At 44.4% G+C, this 23,308-nt stretch overlaps 1 protein-coding gene across 6 annotated transcripts in view; it reads left to right on the top strand.

Moving 5' to 3' along the window:
* Positions 1 to 2,353: 2,353 nt before the first annotated feature.
* The window catches only part of HIVEP2 (HIVEP zinc finger 2), a 137,033-nt gene continuing 116,078 nt past the window's right edge, over positions 2,354 to 23,308 (top strand). For 4 of the 6 annotated variants that reach the window (XM_054279104.1, XM_054279095.1, XM_054279094.1 and 1 more), the window contains exon 1: positions 2,354 to 2,717. The gene's annotated coding sequence lies outside the window, so the exon portion shown is untranslated. Of the gene's footprint in view, positions 2,718 to 11,719; positions 12,670 to 23,308 lie in introns of those variants that run through there. The other 2 variants (XM_054279098.1, XM_054279097.1) reach the window with 2 other exon arrangements.

Here is a 23,308-nt window from a genome sequence, read left to right as displayed (position 1 = left end):
CTGTGACAATAAAAATGAACTTCTGAAGTCTTGCAAGAGGAGGAGAGGGGATGACAACGCTGGGCATACGCAAAGAAGTCAAAGGTGCTTGTCAGGAGTCTGCAGCCTCCCAGAGGGGAAGATACTGGCAACCATCATTTGGGGTCAGAGATAAATTATAAATGCTGCTGTTGTAGAAAACAGCAGGATGGGAAAACCTCAATTTGAAACAAATCCTAAGCACTCCCATTTCCCATTGACTTATTTTAACACGACATCAAATAAAGATCACAAGCCCAAAGTCAATATGTTTGCTCAGACAGAATAATTCCAGTCAAACAATACTCAGTGTCAGAAATGACAGTATCACTTACACCAAAATCAGGAAACAAAGACAGACATGCTCACGGACATAACAAGGAGCCAAACCCTCTTTGTTCAGCCCTCTCAGTATTGAACATGTTTGTAGGAGCAAGCCTTATTTGTAAAAGAAGTCATAATTTATCATGAAATTATGGTCACATGATCCTGTGCCTATATAACTTGAGGGAAACCCCAAGAAATCCCAAGAGTTTCCTGCACCTCCTGGATTGAGCAAAATGAAGCACTATGAACATGACTCAGAGGTCACCAAAATTAACAGGGGCCAAAGACCACAGTAGCATGAGATTTTTATTAATGGATTCTATGCCCTTTTATGACCCTGTATTGCCAGCTCTGAGCACTGAGTTGTTATTAGTCCCTAAAAGATGCATGAACAACTTAAAATTCTTAGCTACTAAAATTATGAAATAATGGTTTTATTTATGCTGGCATCTACCACAAGAACCATTGTTTTCAGGATTTATGCATAAACTTTTTCCTTTTCATCCACGAGACAGATTTTTTTTCTTGCTTTCAGTCAAAAGTATAATCTCAGATGCCAAGTATGACTTTCGATGTCACTGTGATGGTGCTGCGAGTTGGCTACACTTCAAATCGACTTCCAGTAATCTGTAAACGCGGCTGAATGGATTCCCCAAAAGAAAATTTACTCTGAACAATAAGTGAAGACCTGCTGTCAAAACTCCAGCGGGCGCCGGTGCCACGGCAAAGCCAAAGCAGACGAGGCCAGGCAAGGGACCCCCGCACTGCCGGAGCGGCCGGGAGAGGGAACCAGCCGGTTAGGCTTCGCTCTCCGAGCAGCCGTGGCAAATCTCAGGAATACAAACGCTGTTCCCCGGATCCCGCTCAGGTTTAACTAACTAGAGATAGTGTGAGCGGCAGGACCCGGGGCGTGTGTCGGTGCGGGACCAGGGCCGGGTCCTGCTTCGGCGAAGGCTCCGAAAACCCATGCTGGGTTCCCGACCACCGCGGAAGGGCGGTGGGATGTCTCAAGGAAGCACGGGCACCGCCTCGCCCGGCCGGGAGGGAATTTCCCCTGCAGCGCCTCTCCGCCCCGGGGCCGGGGGCTGCTGCGGGAGAGCGACCCCACCGCCGGCCCCGGCCCGGCTGAGCCCCTCCCGCCGCCCCGGGCGCTGCGGGCCCCCGTGAGCGGCGGCGGGGGCTGCGAGCCCCGTTACCCGCGGCCGCCCGCGTCCCGCGTCCCCCCTCCCTCCCGGCGGCGCGGGTCGCTCCCGGGGCCGGCGCTCCGCTCCGCTCGGCCGCGGCGCTGGCGGCGAGCGGGTGTTGCAATAAATGCCTATGGCTGCGGCACAGCCCGGGGCGGCGCGGCGGGCTGCCTGCCCTCCGGGGCGGCGGCGAGCCCCGCCGGGCCGGCCCGATGCGCGCCTCTCCTGCGGGCCCACGTGGTGAGGGTGAGCGAGGGTCGCGGTGGTCCCTGCCCGGGGGAGACCCAGGCTCGGCTGCGCAGCCGGGCCGGCGGCCGGCACGGGGAGCCCCGGCGGTGCATTGTTCTCCTTGACAGATAACGCGATCTCGGCCGGGCGAGAGCGAGGGGGTGGAGGGGCCGGGGGAGGGAGAGAAAGGAAGCGGAGGGAGGGGAGGGGGCAGGAGGATCCCGCGTCCTCGGAGGAAATTCTCAGGCCGGGAGGACGCGCGGCTTGCGCACGGCAAGTCGGGACTGGCTCTCCTGGGAGTTCCCCCGGCGGGGAGGGGGAGGGGAGCGGCGATCTCCGCCGGCGGGGAGAGGCCGCGGCTTCGCCCTGCGAGGCCCTGCCTCCTCGGTGCGCGCCCTCCCCGGCGCGGAGCTCCCGCGGCTCCCGCCCCGCGCAGCTCCCAGGGCGGGCAGCGCCCAGCACCGCGCCCGGGAGCGCTCCCGCCGCCGCGCGGGGGGACCCGGTGACGTCACGGGCGGCGCGCTCCCCGCGCTCGCTCCGCGCTCGCCGCCCCGTAACTTCTGTTCTGGGAAGTGGTGCCAGGAATAGCCCGGCGGAGCCGCCTGCAGCGCGGAGCGCTCCCTCCCGCCGCGGCCAGGGCGGGCTGCGGCTCCCGGGCCTCCGCCTCTCCCCCGTGCAACACCAGCCCCTCCGCCACTGTCAGGGAGATGGTGATGAGCCTTTCCAAAAAGAGGGAGAGGAATGACCTGCCTTAAGATAAACGCGTGAAGCGGGCGCCCCTTGGCCGCTGGAATATCTCTGTCTGTCTTTATATATAAAGAAGCACCGCGAGCCGCCTCACTCCGGGCGAGCCCTTAGCAAAGGAGCAACACGAGCGCCCGGCGGGATCAGCAGCAGCAGCAACAACAACAACAAGGGCACCGGGAGGGCTTCCCTCCTTCCTCCTCGGTGATTTCCCAGGTGAGCAGCACCGGCTGCTGCGGGCAGCCCCCTCCTCCCTGCCCGCCGCTCATTCCCTGTCACCGGCACCAGCTGACAGCCGCGCCGGGCGGCGGGGCTCGGCTGCGGGGCGCCGCGGGGCCGGGGTCGGGCCGCGGCAGGCAGGAGCGGGGGATCGTGGCCGGCGCTCCGAGTGCCGCCCGGGGCTGCGGGGGTAAATGGAGGGCAAGGCGGCGGGAGGGCGCCTGCGGGGGAAGCCGGCGGGGCTGTAAAACCGCCGGACCGGTAAGTCACCTCTGTGGCGGCCGCTCCGGGCGCTGGCAGGCACCGCCACCGTCCCCGGGGCACCACGGCCGGCGGCCCTTCCCGCTGAGGCGGCGCAGGAGGGGGACACGGCGGGGACAGGCCTTTGTCGGTGACACGCCGTTAGGAAATGTGGGGAATACCCGGCTTGTAAGTGTATGCAGATGAGGAGAAGGCTGCCTTGCGTAATCCCCTCCTGCGGCGGGGAATGGGCATGGTCACCGCCGGGGAGAGGCGCCCGCGGGGGGGCCGACCCGACGGGGCACTCAGCGCGGCCTCCGGCGCCCCGGGAGCGGATGGGGGGGCACCGAGGCAGGGGGGCCGCCCGGGGCCGCCCGGCGCGGCGGAGGGCAGGGCGCCGGAGGGAGCGGAGCGAGGGGACGTGCCCCGGCCGCCAGCGCGTCCCCGAGGGGGTGCCGGACACGGGGGAAGTGCGTGTGTGTGCGGGGACACCCGGCACCGCGCCGGGGTGCGTGTGCGAGAGTGCGTGTGCGCGCTCCGCCGCGGTGACTATTCCCTGAAGTGGGTGGGACGTTGGCCCGTTCCGGGAATGTTCCATGACGTGTAAACGCCACAGGAAGGGGGTTAACGAGGGGCTCGGCCGGGGCCGCCGCCGGGTCCCTCCCTTTCTCCCTCCCTCTGTCCCCCCGCCCGCCGGCGGGGCTGCCGCGGGGGCCGGCGGGGGCACGATCCCTTATGTAATGCGGGGTACGTGTGCGGCCGGCGGGGATTATGTAAGCGGCACATCCGCGCCTGTCGCATAGGATATCGCATAGGAGACACCACCGCACGCCGGCTCCGCACCGGGAGGCGGGCAGGGGCGGCGAGCTGCCCCGCCGCGTCCCCGCCGTGTCCCCGCCGTCGGGGTCAAGCGGCGGGGGGGGGAGGCGGGGGAAAGCCCCGGGTTATCCCGGGTCATGCCCCGCAGCCCGCCCCGACCTTCCTGCCGGGGGCTGGCGCGGCGCACGGCCTTCCCCTCGTGAGAGGGAGCCCGAGGCCGAGGGCACGGACGGACGGACGGACGGACGGACGGAGGGAGGCTGGGTGGTGGTGTCCGGGCTCCCGGTGCTGGGTGTCCCCAAGAGCCCCGGCCCGCGGGTGGGGAAGCCGGGGGAGGCCCCGCCACCCCAGCGCGCCTGGCCCGGGGTCCCGGCCGCCGGCCAGCACATCTTGTCTCCGTGGGCAGGCGGCCGGGGCTCGCCCCGGGACAACGATAAACCTCCTCAGAGCTTAATTTCCCGGAAAAGGGTTCTGTTTTTCTTATTAGTTGGCACTAATGGTCAAACTTTTTTTTTTTTTTTAATTTTTTTTTTAATATCATAGTTGCAGAAATGAAACTTCTGCAACTATCATATTAAAATAGAGATACTGAGATACTAAAGAGTTGGGGTTTTTTAGGCAATCGTTCTTAAATACCTTTTTAAACTAAAGTAATCGAAATACTAATGAGTTTCAGCAGAAACATTTAGCTAAATAGTTTCTCTTGTCTCAATTAAAAGTGAAGCCTACTTTAGTATTAAATCTGTCTGGGTTTGTACATTATTAAATAATAGAGGGGGCACTAAACGTTTTATGCTGACTTAGTCAAGGGTGACACTTTTTCTTTATTTTTTTTCTTCTAATGAATTTGTACTGAGAGCTCTTACGAAAGAAGTAAACAAAGTGGTCAGGGTGGCAGAGGAGAAGCATTGCTGGCTAGGTCTGTATTCCTCTGCTTCCCGGAGCTGCGTGTGCGGCCGAGTGTTCCTGCAGCTCCCAGCGCAAGGGGGCTCCGGTCATCATCGTCAGCAGTTCTGGGGACACCGGGTAATTGGAGTCATTAATAGATTAAAGGAACTTCTGGTCTAACGAGGTACAAATTCATTGGGCCCAGTTTTAAGTTCTGTTGTTGTTGTGGATTACCACTGACTACCAGAGGAATTTGATCCCCAGATTATTGAGGACACGGTGTGGAATCCTCAATATTTTTGATAGTGAAGATGATATACAGACATGCTGAAAAAGTGCATCTGTTTTTCAAAGATAGGAGAGTCTCTGCCTGTTGGATTTGCAGCACGTGAATGTATTTAGATAGATGCAGTATATCCTGGGGTTTATATTTATTTACACTTAGATGTTAAATCTTTCCTGATCCTTCCACTCAGGAGATTTTTCTGAAACTTCAGGTATGGATTATCTGAAACTTTCTTCAATATTTGTTTTGCTTTGTCTCATTTCTCAGAAAGTCAAGTGTTGTAGAATAGGCTGAGAGGGTTTTTTCTTGTGAGTTTTAAGAAGTATTACTGTCTTCTGCAAACGCATTGAAGATTGCTGTGGTTTTCAGCTATGCAAAGGCAGCAGTAATACAGTACAAAATCAGTGTGTCATTACTTTTGTTGATCGAACAATCCGCATTTTTAATGTTTTGTATCTGTTGTGTTGATGTTATTTTCCAGTGGCTGTTGGGCATGGCAGTTCTGTACGTCCTGGCTGAGGTGACTTCTTAAAACCTCACTGCTGTGGATTAGGATAGAATCGAGCAGCACTTGTCCCAAAGCACAGATGTAGAGGACTTTTAATTGTGTATCTGAGTCCCCTTGTGTGGCAACAGTGCAGAATGCTTCTTTATAAAGGCAGATTATTAGATTCTCAAGTGACTAGATTGCCTCATATGCGAGATCTGTTTACAAACCTTCTTGTTACTATGAGGACAAAACAGAGAGCCATATGCATTCATGTGGTCCTTGCTGAATAATGGTACATGTGTCTACTTGAGTGTTTGGCAGTATATCATGTTTAGTTTATGTGGTGGCACCCTACAAGGCTATTCTTTTTTGACTTTTAACTATTTCTAATACCATTGGCTGTACTTAGTTGTGTGAACAAATTTATGACCCTGGTCTGCATGTTTGTAACTAAGCTGAACATTTTTAAAGCAGGACATTTATTGTTGAGCATTTTGCCAAACTTCTTTGCTTATTCATTTACTTAGGTGCTTTTAAAAAAAGAATAAAGGTGAATTGGATTTAAACAGAAGTGAAAGAAATGAGTACCATTTTGTATATCCCTCTGCTCATCATTTTTGGTCAACAGCAGGGGTAGTTACTGTTACTGCTTTTGTAGTTTAACCATATTGGGTAAGGTAGTGGGAATATAGGAGCTGTGTGCCTGGCAGAAGTGGTTTTCGTAGTGAAACACTGCAATACTTGCCCATCAAAGAGAAAAATGCTTGCTATTTAACAGTATTCCTGTATGCAAGTCATAGTAATGTATAAGTCACAGTAATATGACTTGGGTTATGAAATATGGCTTGCCATCCTTCAAATTTGAGTGTGGTGGGGTTTATAATAAGCTGTGGTTGGTTATATTGATAGTTATCTGTACAACTCAGCAAGTACTACCTGCTTATAGTTCATTCTGCCTAAGGATTGCAGGTAAATTGCCAGAGCTAAGTATTGGCTTCCTGTGTCCCATCATGAATCAGGCCCATGAAAAGTTGGTTCTTCATGTCAGTGGTCTTCACACAGGGTAAAGAGAAAATGTTTTATCCGTTTTACCTCAGACTGTTAGTATGTGGCTTTAAATTATTGGTCCTCCAAGCAGGAGGAATGCATAATTATTATTATTCTTGCGGGTTAAAGGCTTCAGGAAGAGTTAATTGTTAATACTTTTGGGAGTTGAACAGCAGTGTTGAGTGCAGAGGCTGCATACCTTTGTTATTTGAAAAAGGTCCGATAAGTTACAAGGAAACTGCTTTAAAAATTCTTTTTTTTTTTAAGAGGCAGGTTAATTTTCTCAAGATTTCTTAAACAGCATCTCTGAAGTAGCAAGCTACAGATTAAATATTTTTTAAGTTATTTGGCTTTCTTCTGTAGTTTAACCATTTGTTTGTTGGAGATTTTTTTGTTTGGTTGGGTGTTTTGGTTTTTTGTTTTTTCTTTTCTTTTTTTCTCCTTCAATAGAATATCTAGCAGTTGCTGCAAAAGTGAAGAAACAGCAAGAGGAGGTGTAAGCTAGATGGAAAATATAGAATGATATTTTTCACACATTCAGTCAGTAATTTGGGATGCTACATTTAAATAAAGCAGCACAGGATTATGATAGAACAATGAAAGTTTCAAGCTGGTTGTGCCATTCTGATGTGAAATAGCAGCTTTGCACAGCCTTGTTTCTCTTCTGGGTGCTTAAAATTTTTTGTAAGACTTTGCAACGATTCCCCTATTTCAGCAGGAAATATTAAAAAGCAGTTCATTGCAGCCATAATTTTAATTCTCAAGTGAAATTAGGACTTGTGAAAATGCTGGGCTGACAGCCTGAAAGAAAAAATCCACTGTGACTAGAAATATTAGAAGTTTTTCCATGACAACCAAGTAGCAAGCCCCTGTTTAGCCTTCAAGAAATCATTAGTGAAATTAAAGACTATATGAATGTCTGGAAACATCTAGGGTTTTAAAAATTTTTTTCTTTTTACTAAAATAGCAAGTGGGAGGTACCATGGACATCTTATTTCACCATTCTGCTTTGTTCATAGATTAAACAATTGGCTTTGCCCTCCTTACTCACTCCTAGTGAGTAAGGAGGGTAAAGCCAATTTAATGTCTTATTCTACATTGGGTTGTCCCCAGTAAGCTTTGTCCCTGAGAACTCTCTTTCCCAAAGCTATGAGCCTGGTAAAGGTGCAGGAGGATATAGGTAGGGGGACAATGTTTCATACAGTGTTTCAAAAGCCCCAGCGTAGAGTAAGACATTAAAGTGCCATATGCAATTTTGTCTGTCAGGAATCACTTGCCTTTTTCTATTGTCTTGTGATTAAATTCTTGCCATCATTGATACGGTCTAAACATAAAAGCTTCTTCTTGCTCTGAGGAGGTATTGGGAATTTTGGGTGCTTGTTTTCATTTGTCTTTCAGGCACATTCTTTACATCTGCAAAATGGTCACTGTGTTCCCTGTACGCCAGGGTAACAGCCGTGGGGTGTGGACCACTCTGGTTTTGGTTACAGTATTGCTTATGTTTCTGTATTTCCTTGTTCTGCCCTGGATGTGTCTCTTTTACTGTTTTTTGAACCTGGATATTGCCTTTTACTTGAATAAGAAAAAACCTGTGCCTGCTTTTTCCCCCCTTCACTTTCTCTGGATGGGAGCCTCAGGGCAAGCCTACCCAACAGTGTACCACTTGAGTGCTTTTCTGAAAGTGATACAGTGCATAAATATGGATTTAATTATCTGATGTGAATTCCCCTGGTACATGGTGATACTGATATGACCAGTTTGTATAGTGATAATATCCCCTTTTTCTGAGTTTGTTTATGCACATTCTATCGCTGTCAGTGTAAACTTGGTCTCAGCAAAAAAGTTCCTTCTAAGTATGACATGGTAACCACAAGTCATGTAATAATGTAGTAGGTAATGAGTTTATGGCCACTTGATGTACACATGAGTTTGTTTTGTTGCACCTCAATTTGTGTTTTACATAAAATTATTTTCTTGTTTTTCTGGTTTTTTGTTTTGTTTTTTTTTCCTGTTAGTTGATAGTTCTGCCCTAAAACACTTACCGAGCCTGAAAAATGCAATTAATGTACAAGAAATTTGATCCCGCACACCCCAAAAAAGAATAGTAAAGAATACATCTGTTCTTAAATGTGGAAGTTCACTTAATTGCAACTAAAGTAACTCGTAATGAACTGCTGCAACTCTGACTAAAATCTTAGATTTATGTAAGTTGCAAAAAAGGTGGGGAAAAGAATGTACAGTATTTTTTGAAAGGCTTAGCTTAATTGCTGTTGTGTCGTACAGGAGAAGCTCAAGGTTTGACTGCTACAGAAAGTTTCTCTTTCAGGTAGTAGTTTATTGGAAATTTCATACAAAGAAAAGCAGTTAGGTAATTTGCATGTATAGTTCAGTTTAATAGAACAGTAAAAACTAGAGGAGGGAACGGGAATTGAAATTACAGTGTCAGGTGACATTTTAAAAGTAATTCAATAAAGTAGAGTTTGGCCCTCTTCATAAGAAAATACTCAAAAAAAAAAAAAAGCAGAAAAGTTCCAAGTTGTTTTCTGTAATTTATGGTGAAGTTTAGACTTTTGTGGGTACAGAGAGTAGTATTGCTAAAGAAATGTAAAAAGCTGAAAGAAAGTTCTAACTGCGCAGTGTAAGATATAAAACATCAGAGAATGTTGTTGAAATAATCTTATTTATTGAGCAGGTTTTCCATAGACCAACATCTGTGCTTAGGCAGAAAGGAGCTCTAAGTTTAAAAAATCTAATGACACAGGATCAGGGTTATCAAAATTAGTCTTATTAGACAGTGGGGTTTTGTTACATGTTGGTGGTTTTTTTTTGTTGTTTTTGTTTATTTTAGTAAGATAAAAGTCCCAGTTCTCTGTATTTATGTATTTGTGTTTGTGGCCTGCATTAAAACAAAACGTGTAGTGCGTCAAGAAAGAACAGTATGAAATTATAACCGAGGTTACCCTTCCTTGACAACACGACATGACCCTATTTAGTTAGAGCAAAAACTATTCAGTTTAGACCAAAGTCAGTATTTAACAGAGACCTAAGCTGCTGGCATCTATTACCAGTCTCACACAGGTCAGTGTAGTTCGTTTTGTGTGTAGTGTGCTTACAAAAGTCCTAGAAGTATGTGGAGTTTTATGTTGTTTTTCTCTCAAAGACAGCTAAAATAAATAGTTCAGTTAGCTGAAAAATAATATCCTTATTTGCTCTTAACTGTTGTCAATTTTTCTGAGGACTGGATGTGATTTTCTTCTTTCTGCACAAGCCTTAGCAATGAAAGAGACGCCCTAGAGCATCGTGCAGGCCCGTGGTTCACTGACACCTCTGCACACTGACAGTGTTCAGCTGGGTCCTGTGTGACACCTGTGAAACTCTGATTCATCTTGAGAGTTGAATTTCTAAAACTGTTTTGGTAATGTTTTAGAAAAGAAAATCAAGTACACTTCATGGTCTTCTGAAACAATAGAAATGGGCAATTTTTGACTTATTTCCATTTAAAATCAGTTATGTTTATGAATGAAATTTCTGAAACTGTTTATGAAAAGCCTTTTAAGTGCATTTGTCTGAAGTAAAATAGTTCTTTAGTGAAAAAGGCTTTTATCTTTGGCAGGACATTCATAGACTCCTACAGCCAAATTCCCCATCCTGTATAAGTCAAAAAAGTTTCTACAGTTTGGTAGAAACTGTAGGATTAAATATCAACTATAAGACTATAAAGTTGGACATCTTCCTGCTGTCTTGATATGATAATCTGTTTCGATCACCAGGTGAGGCTGTAATACTAGGCTCTTTGAGTAAAGAGATTTTGCTTTAAAATCTCTTCAAAGCTATGTGAATTTAATTTCTTCCAACATTCTTAGTAAATTCGTGTCAAACAAAACTTACAGTCTGTTCCATTATTTTATGCTTGGTCCTGCAATAGAAGCAAAATCCCTTTAAAAGTTAGTGAATATTTTCACAGAGCTGCTTGGCTAGAATATTTGATTTCTTAAGGTTTAAATAATGGATAAGCTACATGTATTTAATTTGTGAGGTACAGTTGAATTTTGATACAGGCTTAGCAAGATGTTACTGATACATCTGAAGAAATTTGCGGTAAGTGTAAGGGTAGGAGTAGTTTATATAATACGCTTAGGAGGAAATGATGTTAGTGAAATACAAACTGACAGGAAGGTATTTGTTTTAGAGTGATACCAAACGCAGTGTTGCTACCTCTGCAGTTGGTTTTTATGGTGGAAAATGTTCAGATCAAGAGGACAGTGAAGTTGGTCCTGTCATGTTTGATATGTAATATATTTTTAGTCTCTGATTTACCTGATTACGAATTAAATGCACAAATTGTACTCATCTTTGACCTAATTTATTGTAGTGAGTAATGTTAATTATTGGTGAAGAACTTTATAGTCAGCCACGCATTAGTAAAACGACTGCATGATTTGGAGTAATTAGTAGGGCAATTTTGAGTCAGCTATTTTTTTTCTAAACAAGTAAGGTTGTAAATTGGAGCTGATATGCAGTAGCATGACAGCACCTTTATTTGGTCTGACAGGACTTTGGTCTGTGAAATGTGGGGAGGCGAAAGGATGACATACATTATGTTCATTTGCTCTGCTTTGTTTTTTAGCTCAGCTCATATAGTTGTTCAGTGATTCTATTAAATTAGTGATCTCTTCATGGAAAAAATTCAACCACTCTGTTTATTACCTATGACAGGCTTGAAGGAGAGGTGAGAAAGTAATACAGAAGAGAGTAGAAACATATCAGGTCTTCCAAATTTTTCTTTTGGAGCAAGGCCAGGATGTGTTTACATGTCACCTTGGAAATGCTTGTTTTGCTTCTGGGTTGTACAGATTTCCTCATGCAAGGCTGGTAGACCCAAACGCTCCATGATGGGAGGCTGGACTGGACACATTCACTTGTGAAAGATGAGTGTACAGGAAGTACCTTTGCTTTAGTTTTGGTGTATGTCCTCTGTGTGATGCTTTATAGTGGTGTGTCGGGGGTCTTGGCTCATTCTCCTGTAGGAGCAGTGAAGTAGCTTGCAGTAGATGTACCCTGACTTCCCTTCCCCTGCTCCCCAGATCACCTTGTGCATGGCAGGAAAGAGAAAGACACATGGGATGATGGAGTTCCTTTGTGCACACATCTTCAAAACTTCAGTGTAGCCTATTTTCCACAAATTGAGTGAATATGAGAGAAACCTTTTAATTTTCTTTCTCACTCACAACCTTATTAATTGTAGAAGAAAACAGGGATGTTAAACACACAATTTTGGATGTATGCTGGTTGAGGATGAGGCTTTGAGGGGAAGATCAGTACGATGGGGATGGGAGGTTTGAATGTGATTGACAGTGGATTATAATTGCCTACTGGAAGTTATTTTTATCAGATCAAGTGTCCCTCTAACCTACAGAATTTTAGTAATACAGTCTTTAGAATCCCTGTCCCTTCTCAAGTCATATAAGCATCATGCATCACTGAGTAACTAAGATCCTATGGAAGGCCCATTCAGGGTTACAGTGGTAACATCCTCTAACTTCCAACTTTGACATCTCCACAGGTAGCTTGCACACAGAATATGATGCTTCTTACCTTGCTCAGTGCTTGAAGGTATTTATTTTTACATTTGCTTATGCATGGTTTTGATTTAATTTCTTTGCAGTATCATTTAATCTCCATAGTTCAACCCACTTAACTAGCAAGCAGGGGAGTAAATGAAACTAATTTTGATTTTCTCAGTCAAGTGGGTTGTCTGGTGAGCCAAAAGTGTAATAAATACATTTGATGGCTGTTTAGAGATTCACATGCTAGAAAACAGCCGTGTTTCTGTTTCCTTGCCTAATTTGGTGTCACATGCAGGTGATGGGATTATGCTTGTCTTTTTATCTCAACCAAAAATGCATTTTTTTGATTCCTGCTTTGATGCTTTCCCATAAAAATGAACGTATTACAGCAGAAAATGGAGAGAGTTTGCCACATTGTGTAAAGAAATATTTAAGAATGCATGTCTAATTGTATACATCTAGACTCATGTACGTATATGTGATCATAGCTTTTACCTCTAGTCATGTCCTGTCTCCTTCATAGAACAATATACCTGGAATAATTTCCTGAGAGCTCATGGTTGGAGGTCTGGCTTGTTTGTCACTGGGAGGAAGATTTGTCCTGGATTCCATGTAGGTTCAACTTCTGCTGTTGGTTAACTATCAAAGGAAATATTTTAAATAAATAAATTTATTTGAATTATTTATGTATGACTGTTAGCGTTTATTTCACAAGTGTCTATGCAGATGCATTTCTAAAATGTGATCCACTGCTCCTGGTGCTCTGCTGCAAGGAGGGTGCAGCAGGATCAGTAAGTGAGCATGGCCCCATTTAGCTGCCTTTGACTGACTCAGCCAAGGTCATGTCTTGCTGGACCCCATAAGGATGTTTGCCTTTAAGCTGAAGCACTCTGAATTCCTTTTACATCCTCATATTTCTGAAGGACGCAGTCACATCACTCTGTCTGCTCAGAAGGGCCATTCCCCAGGCTCTGTCATGGGTGGTGCCTGGCACTTTCAATGTCACCTTGAGCAGGGTGGTATCTGAGCCTTGCTGCTCTGGTGGGACACCCACCTCCACACTGCGGCTGAGCTGGTGCTGCCAGCTCTCTTGGTTGTAGGAAAGTGACCAGAAAGTCAATCCCTGAGCAGACTAACCATGCAATAGGCAGTGGAAATCCTAAAAAGCATCGTGCCAACACGGATCTTGTTGCTGGAGCTTCGCTTTCTCTGGAGCCAATACAAAACTGTCTTGCCCTCATCTCATAGTTTTCTAATCAGTGCCCCATATCTGAGAAGATGACACCAAACTGTGCCTGGCACAGCTTGTGACACCATGGGAACTGCCTTGTCTCTTGTGAATGTAATGAAAATTCTGTCATTTGGGATTGTGTCCTGACTAATAAAAGTGCAGAATGGGAGAAGTTATTGATTTTGACTTCTTTTTTTCATGAGGCCAGGATTTTGCCATCAGCTGTAGGTAGGACTTGTACTGCTGAAATAGTGCTCCTCGTGACTGTCCCAGCCTATAAATGGAAACCTTCAGCATGCAAGGTTTGCTTTTCATTGAATATAGTAACACTAGGTGAGACTGTTGGAAAAACTGTCTACATGGAATCAGCCTCTGGATACTTCAGGCAGAGAAGACCTACAAGGAAAGGCACTCTCCACAGAAATGATCTTTACATTGCCAGATGGTATAAGGTATTTTAGAAAAAAAATCATGCATTATGTACCCCAAGGTGCTTTCATTGTGATTTGAATATAAAGTAGATGGAGTTGGAGGTGAAAATGTTGCAACTGACTGGCTTAGAGCTATGGTTTTAGCTTTTTTTGGTTATTATTTGTAGTTATAACCCAGCTGAAAAAGAAACTTGCTCGGAGCCAGGACTGTATCTTGTCCTGTGTGCTTCTCTCCCCAGTGAAATGCCATTATTTGGTTTTGGAATGATTAAGGTGTGAGAAACTTGCATTTAATTTCAGTTTGTGTATGATGACCATTTTTATTTTTAATTTTATTTTTTAAATTTATTTTAATTTTTATTTTTATTTTACTTTTATTTTTAATGAGGTCTGATGCCTGCTTATTTCAAGTGGCATAATTTGAAAGGTTTTTTGGTTTTTTTTTTTTTTGTCTCTGTTATGGTTCAGCATAAAAAGAAAGATAAAGCAGTCTATACAAAAGGTTTGCATGGTTCTAGCGTCCTGTTTCCTTTTGGTGTATTTCACCTGCCCTATGTATCTGCTTCTCCATCTGTAGCCCAGCAGCACCAAACTGAATTAGGTTATCCTTGATAATGGAGTTTTTCTTTGCAGTTCCCCATTTTTGAATATAGTTTAAAATAAAATTTTGCACCTCGTCTGATGGGTGGATTAGAGGGGAGATGAGCTTTTTTTTTTAACAGTACAAACAAAAGAAAAAAGGAAGAGGAAAAAGCCTGTTTCAACGAAAGCTTATGACATGGTTCTAGAATACATAACCCTGGGCAAAAAGGGCCAGTTATTGGAGTAGTTCTTGAGTAACCTAATTGTTTGATAAGGATCCTTGCCTGTTTAAGTTGTTGTTGATTGTTGGAAATATTCCATTTCTAAATTCGTACCTTATTGCATACCCTAAGGTATGTGTACAACCCACTGTAATTGCACCGTTTATTATTTTATTAATGAGAGCTGTGATAATGTGTTGGCTCACAAATCCCCTCCAGTCTGGGTACAGTCTCCTAATTGCCCAAGGTTCTGTGATTCTGTCATTTGTTCTGGGGTTGGTGACAGGGAACACAAGCAGATTCTCTATAAGCATGGTTTACAAAACTCAGACCTTGCCCTAAAGCCTGTGTTTGGTGTGATAATGCAACCAAAGTCTGGAAAGGCCGGATGCGTTTTTTAACACACACATCATGAATAACAATAGAAGCGGCAGAAGGAAATTCTTACTACATAATCCTGAGTACCTGAGACTTTGCCAGCTGGAAGGAGAGGCCTGCACACCCTACTTGGCCTTCTAAACCATAACAGAGCACCCCTTAGCACTTCTTTGATCTGGGTCTCTCCTGCCTGCCTCTGTGCCCAAGTGGCTGGAAGGCGCTCTCTTTATTTGCTGTAAGGCACACAACAGTGAGCAAGCACCTGGCATGCAGCAGCAGCTCCTGCTTTTCACGTGCCTCGAGGGCAGCAGGCGTACCAGGGAGCCTGTTCCCATGTTCTGGAAGCTATTTCTGTTTGCTGATCCTAGATCCACGGTACAAGAGAAGGGAGCAGCAGCAGTGGAGGTGTGGTCTGTGGAGTAGACGGGGAAATCCAGTTTACTGTGTCTGTAACTCTGGAGACAAAACTTTCCCGTAAAACCCCATAGCAAAACACCACATCCTCAAACAGCTAGCGCTTGCTCCGCAGCACGGCCCGGCCCAGCTTTCCTGGTACGCTGTGAACCTCTGACCCTGGCTTTGCAACACTTGGGGAGCTCTCTGAGGGCCTTGTGGCAGCTCGGGTAACCCCAGCCCCCAGCACGGGGGGATGGCGATTCCCACGGAGCGTATCGCAGGCTGCCTCCTCACTGTGGTGGCTGCTGCAGTTTTCCACAGCTTCTGAAACTGCTCATTACAGAACTTGGCTCTTCTACAAGGGCTTTTCTTAGCTGTAGCCCCTGTGGCTTGATGCAGCATGCTTTTCTGGAGGAACAGATGGTATATTGCGTAGAAAGTTAGTGTATTTTTGTATCACTGGATTGTATTTATTTATATTGCTCTTCATCTTCCTCTCTTTTTTTGAGGTGTGCATATAGGCCAAGTGCAGAACTTGGAATCAGTACTAGGTTTGCTTGGGCACATTCAGCTTTATATTTGTGTAGGAGTGTAGTGTTTTACACGGAGTAGGGTGTGCTCTCTGAAGTTTTAGGGGACAGATTTTAATCATTTGGATGGAAATTAGTTCAAAACACTGCAAGGGGAAAAAAGCATTTTCCCCTTAGAAGTAAGAAGACTTTTAAAAGAAAAGTCAATATCTTCTTAAACAAGCTTTGTGCTGACTAAAGTACAGTTTAGTTTTTAAGTAAGTCAGTAGATGTATTTTCTGTATCTAATATTTTTTTTTAATTGATATCATCTGGTCAATTTGAGTCAAAATGCTATTCCCATAAGAAAAATATTTATTCTAAATATTATTGTTGCCTAGGATCTTGTTGAATTAATGGGATACAGAAGCAGTCAAGTTGATTTGATATTTTTAAGATTTTTAAAGTGTTTTCTCTTTGTTTCCATGAAGGCAGTTTAAATAAGTATTTTAGCAATTGCTTTTGGTTTCTGGAAATTAGGTTACTTATTGTTGAAAACTTCAGGTTCCTAAATATGCGTTTCAGATCTGCTTTGTCTTGATTAGACATATGAAATCAAATATAAATACTCAGTGCAACAAAATAAGGGCTTGGCTTTTCCCCCATTTAGCTTCCAGGACTTAATGTGTTTTGCCCAAAGAATCTCCATAAGCTGTTGCTTATAAAAGATAGTTACAATCACAGGGTTTTGGTACCAGTTAGCCAAATCACTTTATATATAAACTTCTAATGTGAATATAGACATAATTATATATTTAGATGTCTACACGTTGTTTTGTATCTATACCCTCCCATGTGCACAAGTGTGTATGTAAGTGTGTATAGATACACCACAGACACAAATATACTCCCACTCCCACATTTTGTCTCTACGGACACTCACACACATCTGCACTATATGGGATCATCCCATTTCAAGTTTAATGTTTTCATCCTAAACCAAATCCTTACCATAGAACTAAAATGTTCCTCTTGGCAATGTAGCATTTTCCCAGTAGCTTCTGAATGGGAGGGAGGCTGCTCGTCCCTGTGCCTGAAGGTCCCCTCAGGTACCTGGCCTGAGAGACCAGTGCTGGTAGCAGTGTCCTGCTGGGGCAGGAGAGCTTGGCATGGGGCAGCTCAGTGCAGTAAACGAGGAGACAAAATGCTGGGGAATACTTTGGGAATTTCATTGGTGGTTGGATCGCGCCCTTCAGCAATGGGCAGACTCTCCTGCATTCTGTACTGCTTACTTAGGCTGAACACCAGGTTCACAGTGAAAAAAAAGCCCTCCCTGCTCCCACTTCTGGTTTTTGCCACACATATTTTGAAGATAAATAATGACCTGCTATCAGGTGTTTTGACAGCTTGGACTTTGTCATCTTTGTTTGCCTCATTTTTGTTAAAAAATTGGTGCAGGATATTTGAATTATCTGCTTGTAGGATCGTTTGAGAGAATTCACTTAGTGATGTGACAATTCAGCTACAAAGAATTTCAAGATAATGGCTTTTCCACTTGCACTTCAAATGGTAGTGAAAGAAATATAAAAACCTTGTACATAATTCAAATTCCCAAGTGATACACTATAGTGGCTTTGTTAAAAGTCATTGTGCACATGGGTTGTAAGGGTAAAAGTGTAACTGAGTTTGTGGGGATCACTAAAGGTGTTAGATACTTTGTAAGTAGCCAACTTTAAGAGTTGTTTTCCACATGTATTTGTACCTACCACAACCTGTACCTGTTCTGGAGTGAAAAGGCAAGTGTTTTCATCAGTGTAGCCAGGGCACTGCTAGTGAGTTGAGGTCACAGTTTGCATCTGTCTCTTTGCTGTAAGTTTCAACCATTTCATGAATAAAACCCAATGCAATACATACAACTCTTTAAAAAATATTAGGGTCGTATTTGAATATTGCAGAGAGCATATTCCACTTTCTGACCTCAAACCATGGCAGAGATGGCTTAATACTCTTTGTCAACTAATGGGACAGTAAGATGTAATTACATGAAAATTAACTCTCAGGACATGGATGGGTGTGTGTATCCACTGCTATTCCTTGTTATATTCTGTGTTCTTTAGCAGACACTCTATTGCAACAGGCAGCCATAGGTGTGTGGCAAAAGCCTGTTGTGATACGGCGTGGCGGTGCCTGGTGGTTACACAGCCTGGCCCTGTGCTGCTGCTCTGCCATGTGCCAGCTGTCTCAGTATGGTCAGAAGTACAAACTGTTGGTGCATTTCCTTCATTCTTGGACATGGGTCTAAAAATAGTTGGCCAAGTTTGTTCTGAGTGAGCGCAGTACCAGGTGGTTGGATTTCAGAAAGTCGAATGGCTTTTGTATGTGTTGTTTAGGATGCTGCACCCAGTGGGAACTTTCTTACAGTGCTTTTGAAGATTCACCCCCTTTTTCCTTCTCTCGGGAGATTATTCACTATTTACAGCCACTGCTGTGTATAATATGGACAGGTTCCAGTACCACAGTTTTAAGGGTGAGATTTTGATCACTTTGACGGGGCTAATCCAAACTGTCTTCGCTGCAGTTGATGCCTGTGTACTACAAATCATTGTCAATACCAAAGACTAATTTCTCTGCTTTTTTTTTTTAATATTGAAAAGAGTCCTGATTTTTAGTGCCAGATTGACAACCTTCAGGATTAGGTTTTCAAGCTAATGCCAGAAAAAGAAGCAATGGAGGTTTTTTCATGCCGCAATGAATTCTAGAGATAAGTTACCTTTGAAAAATTTACCTTTAAAGGATAGGGTAGAAAGCAACCAAGCCAGCTCATATCCTTGTAGAATAATGTGTTTGAAAATATATCCCAAATGTTTCATTTATAAATAATTAAAATACTATATCTGACCTTATTTTAGATGATCAGTTTTGGTTAGCTAGTGACACTGCTTATGTCCCATGAAAGATACAGTATATCTAAGGTATACTGATGATTCTCTAGTTTCAGCTGAATTACTAGGGTTGAAAATTGGCTTCAGTTCCCAGTGTGACCACAGGGTGATTATTGCAGAAATAAGGCAAAAATACTCTCTTCAGCTAGTGATGATGGTATGAGAATTTAGAAGAGCATTTTCCAAACTCCTTGTAAGCTTTTTCACTGAGGTTTGTTAAGTACCTCATTTGAAAAACAACTTCTATCAAGTGGAGCACTGCTGCCCAATCTGTCACATTCAATGTATGTTTATTGTGAAATGACTGCATTTATCACTGTGTTTTAAGTCATTGTTCAGAGACTATCAAAAATGGATCTATAATGTATCTCATGAGTGAGAGTGTACTGTAAGCCTGTGCATCCCTCAGCCCCAAGAGAGGATCAGCATAACCAAAGCATTTCCTGCAGGTAGTTGTTCAGACTGCACTTTAAAGCTTCCAGTGATTGGTGGAGACTCTGAAACCTCCTGAAATTCTGACAGGAATCTCGTTTGGATTCTTGTCAATGCCTTCCATTTAAAAAGTCTTTTTAATATTTAGCTTAAGAAGGTAGTAATGCTGGGTAGGACTGCAATCCAGATTTCCCCTGTGCTTGCAGGGGGTTGCTTCCCCTGATTCTCTTACATTTAGATGGACAGCCTGGCTGACAATCAGTTACCAAATGTTGGACATCCACATGCCACTATCCAACTCCTGCATCTTCACTGTTTGCCTTAAGGTGGGACCTTACCTGCTTCAGAAAGGCAGAGGCATATTTGAAAAGAAGCCTCTGTAGTCACTCTGCCAGGATGTTGGCCATATCTGACAAGGGAATCCTGGAATTTTACCCACTAGTTGTGCCTCTGATGCATTTACAAAACATGTTTTACTTAATGGGATTCAAAGCAACGTAAAGCTTGATTTCCAGATGCCTGTAAAAGTATGGGCTGCAGAAAAAAGCTTAGTACATTTTGATATTGTAGTAATATTTCATTCTACTTTTATATTGCAGTAATATTCAATCTAACAAGCTGTACAAGAAAAACAAGAGCAGCACGGCTCCTGAGCAAATATTGTTTCTAGTCACATACGATACTTTGCAGCTGACTGCTTAGCTGTTTTGCTATGCAAGTGCAGAGAACACTGTTAGCAATAAAGCCACTGCTGGTTTCTCCTCCCAAACCTCCCTCCTTGCGGTGCATTGGAAATGACTGAACTTTGGCCCTCAATCTGCTGACACCCTGAGGGAGCGTAAGTGTAATGACGTCTTTGCTTGTTTCAGCTGCACAACAGGAAACGCTCGTGGCCTCCCCTTCTTCCTGCTCTGAGAAAGTGCTGCTGCCTTTTTTTTTTTTTTTTTTTTTTTGATTCTTCTTTTTTTTTCCCCCCCCCTCCCTTCCCCTGCAGTCGAATGGGCTGAGACCTAGTTTCAGGTCTGGGCTTGGCAGCCAGCTGGTGCTCGCACAGGCCCCCACTGCTGCTGCCTCCTCCCCAGGGCAGCCACTCACTTCCCTGTTGCTCTGCTGGGGTGGTGATGCCAGAAATATGAGCTTTGTAATTTTCTTTTTAGTTTTCCTTTTTTTTACCTCCTGGAGAAGTGACTGAGAAGAGAATACAGTTATGTGGCAATGGCTTGCTCCACGGAGCGTGTCACTGGACACAGCTGAGCTGCAAAACCAGGATGGTCAGGTGATGATTTGCCTTGGGGAGACCATAGCACTGCCTGAATGCAGAGGACACTGTCAGGTGGGCATCGAGGGATCCTGGAATATGGTCCCAATAGTGCTGAATAATGCTGAATATACTGGGCCTGAGCAGATTTCTTTGCCTTGCTGCAGTACAGAGCCTGGCTTCTTGCAGAGCATTGACAGGAAGCCTGTTTAACCCTCTCTGGCTGCTGCTTTTACACATCATAACCAAAAGCGGGATATGAGGGAAAACGGTTATTTGCAAAACACAAGCATTTTGCTGCTAACTCAGGGAGGAAGATTTTATCTCAGCATAGTCATCCAGAACATTAAATTAAAGCAATACAGTGTTTTTGTGAGTGAAATTGACTGAGTCAGTATTCAGCTGTTATTCTCTAATGAGTGGGGAGGGGAGTGGGTCACTTTTGAAAACTAAAACACACATGCACTAGGGAGTTTGCATATCATGGTGTGAGAAGTGGCGCTGAGTAGTCTAGTGTACAGGATGCTGAATTGGAAAGATTTAATTAACTTTGAATGTAAACAGTGCTGGTGCAGTGGCTTATTCATTTGTTTGAAGTTGCATAGGCATATTATTTATGGAGCAGCTTTTGTCTGGGTTCTGTAATAAGCGACTTCTGGATTTACCTCATTAACCTTCCGTACTACCTAGCTGCATAACTGTTGTTTTTAACAAGCTGGAGTTATGTAACATGAATCATGCCTGATGCTAGCAGGAAAAACCAAGATAGGCAAAGAAATAATGGCACTCAGCCTTTTGCAGAATAGGATATGACTGGGTTTTGAGATGACATGCTGTATGTTGGTACTCCCAGCTGCAAAGACAAGGTCCAGCTATTCATTAGGAGGATGTGTCTTGAAACAAAGTCTTGGGATGGGAATGTTTAACAGACAGAAGAGTGAATTTGCTCAAGCATGCGCAGTTCTTGAAAGATTTTGTATATGTGCACACCAAATTCTCCCCACCTGCCACCTTCTTTTTCCTCTGGGATAAAAAAATGGGACAATTCCTTTAAGTGGGAATAAGTGGGCCTGATTTCACACGTAAAAGAAAATATCTTGATGAGCTGTGATTGCCCCTGTAAAGTGTTATATGAATCTTTCTCCTTACTTTTTTTAATATGCCCTTATAGTATCATTAGGCATGTGTGCAACACAACAGTCCTCTGTCTCAAGAGATATTACAACCAGTTTATAGAAGGGAGAGGCAAGTGATTATATGAATGCATTAGAATAAAAGCAATTGATTTTAAGCTAATTTTTCCTTTAATAATATTTCCTTGACAATTTTCTCTGCTGTAACTTAGGCTTGATCTTCAAAGTCATGCTGAGTTGTTAAGCCTGGGATGATTTCTTGCTTTAGTGGCATGTATGCAGATGTTAAATAATAATGTCAGGAGATAAAGGTGCAAGAATATCAGGTATTTAGGTAAGGATTAGGAATAGTGATATTTTGGAAAGGAATGTTTTAGTGCTCCTGAATCCCCTTTCAACCTGTCCTTCTCCCTCTCATTTTGACCAAATAATGATGTATTTTTCCTTTGTCTTATCTATAAATGAAAGAGCTCTAAAGTGTAGCATAGGGGTATAAACTCCTGTACTTTTAAACTTTATTGTTATTAACAGCAGATGGCCAAAATTGAGTGCTGATGTGGATGTTCTCCTGCACTGCCATGTGTGCATGAGCACAGTGGCTGGTGGCGCCTTGGCACAGGTGGCAGCTGAGATGTTGCAGTGACAAGCAGCCTCTGTAAGCCGCTGCTGTAGCCAGCACCAGTGCTGATAACCTCAGCCCAGAGACAGGGGATGAACAAGCACAGACGGAAATGAGTATTTTCTCACACTGGAGGCCATCCAGGTCATGGCCGAGGGATTTCAAAAAGGCGCTATAAGGAAGTGAACCATGTTGCTCTTGGTATGTCCTCTTTTCCCAAACAAATGAAGGATTTCTCTTGGACTGCCAGTACATCCTTCAGGAGAATCTTGCTTAAAAAAAAATTCAGTCTTCTGGAGAATTTTTGTTTATTGTACTGAATTGACTTAGTTTCGAATAGTCATGTTACTGTTAGAGCAGCAGAAGCTTAGAGCTGGGAATCTAAACAGTAGCACATGAGGGCACCGTGGCTTTGTAGGTGGAGAAAGACATTTTCCTGAACCTGCATGGTGAAAACCAAAATTAGAGTTTATTAAATGCTTTCTGTTTCTATCAACTCCAATATTTATTACTTTTGACTCCGTAGTGAGTTTTGTCTGACTAATGGTCATGTCCTTTCTGCAACTCCATCATTTACTTGATACAGTTGAACATTGTGTGGGGACATCACATAAAATTGTTGAAATTTTTGTTGGCACGCTTTGCTGTTATGGACACTTAGGAGGGTTTGAGTGTCCTTTACTTGGGTGTACTTTGCTTGAGTTTCCCTTACTCTTTTGGATGAGAAGTCCTTGTGGCTTTGTTAAGAGCCATGACTTGTAAAGACAGGAGAGTCAGAGGGAGCATCACGGGACCCATGGGAGTTTCCACCCTGTGTTTTGGTAGGATCCATGAGATGAGCACGGCTGCAGAGGGGGTTGCTGTGGCTCTCTGCTGCCTTATCTTATCAGGTGATACCTTGCCTGTGCCTGCTGGATTTTGCTGGGGGGCAGCCAGGGTGGGCTGAGGGCTGATGGGGAGGTGAGCTGGGGGGTGAGCTGGGGGGTGAGCTGGGCTCAGGACGGTGCCGTGGCACTGTGCTGCATAGCTGGGATCGGTGCCTGTGAGGTGTGAGAGTTGTTCACCATGTGCTGTGGGAGGTGTGGGCTGACCTTGATTCTGGTGCAATTTCTGCTGAAA

This window comes from Melozone crissalis, unplaced genomic scaffold, assembly GCF_028551555.1.
Source record: "Melozone crissalis strain CALT ecotype California unplaced genomic scaffold, PUWL_Pcris_2 ptg000027l_1, whole genome shotgun sequence".
Taxonomy (NCBI): domain Eukaryota; kingdom Metazoa; phylum Chordata; class Aves; order Passeriformes; family Passerellidae; genus Melozone; species Melozone crissalis.
Note: the sequence above shows the minus strand (reverse complement) of the source record. Positions and strands in the feature narration are given on the sequence as shown.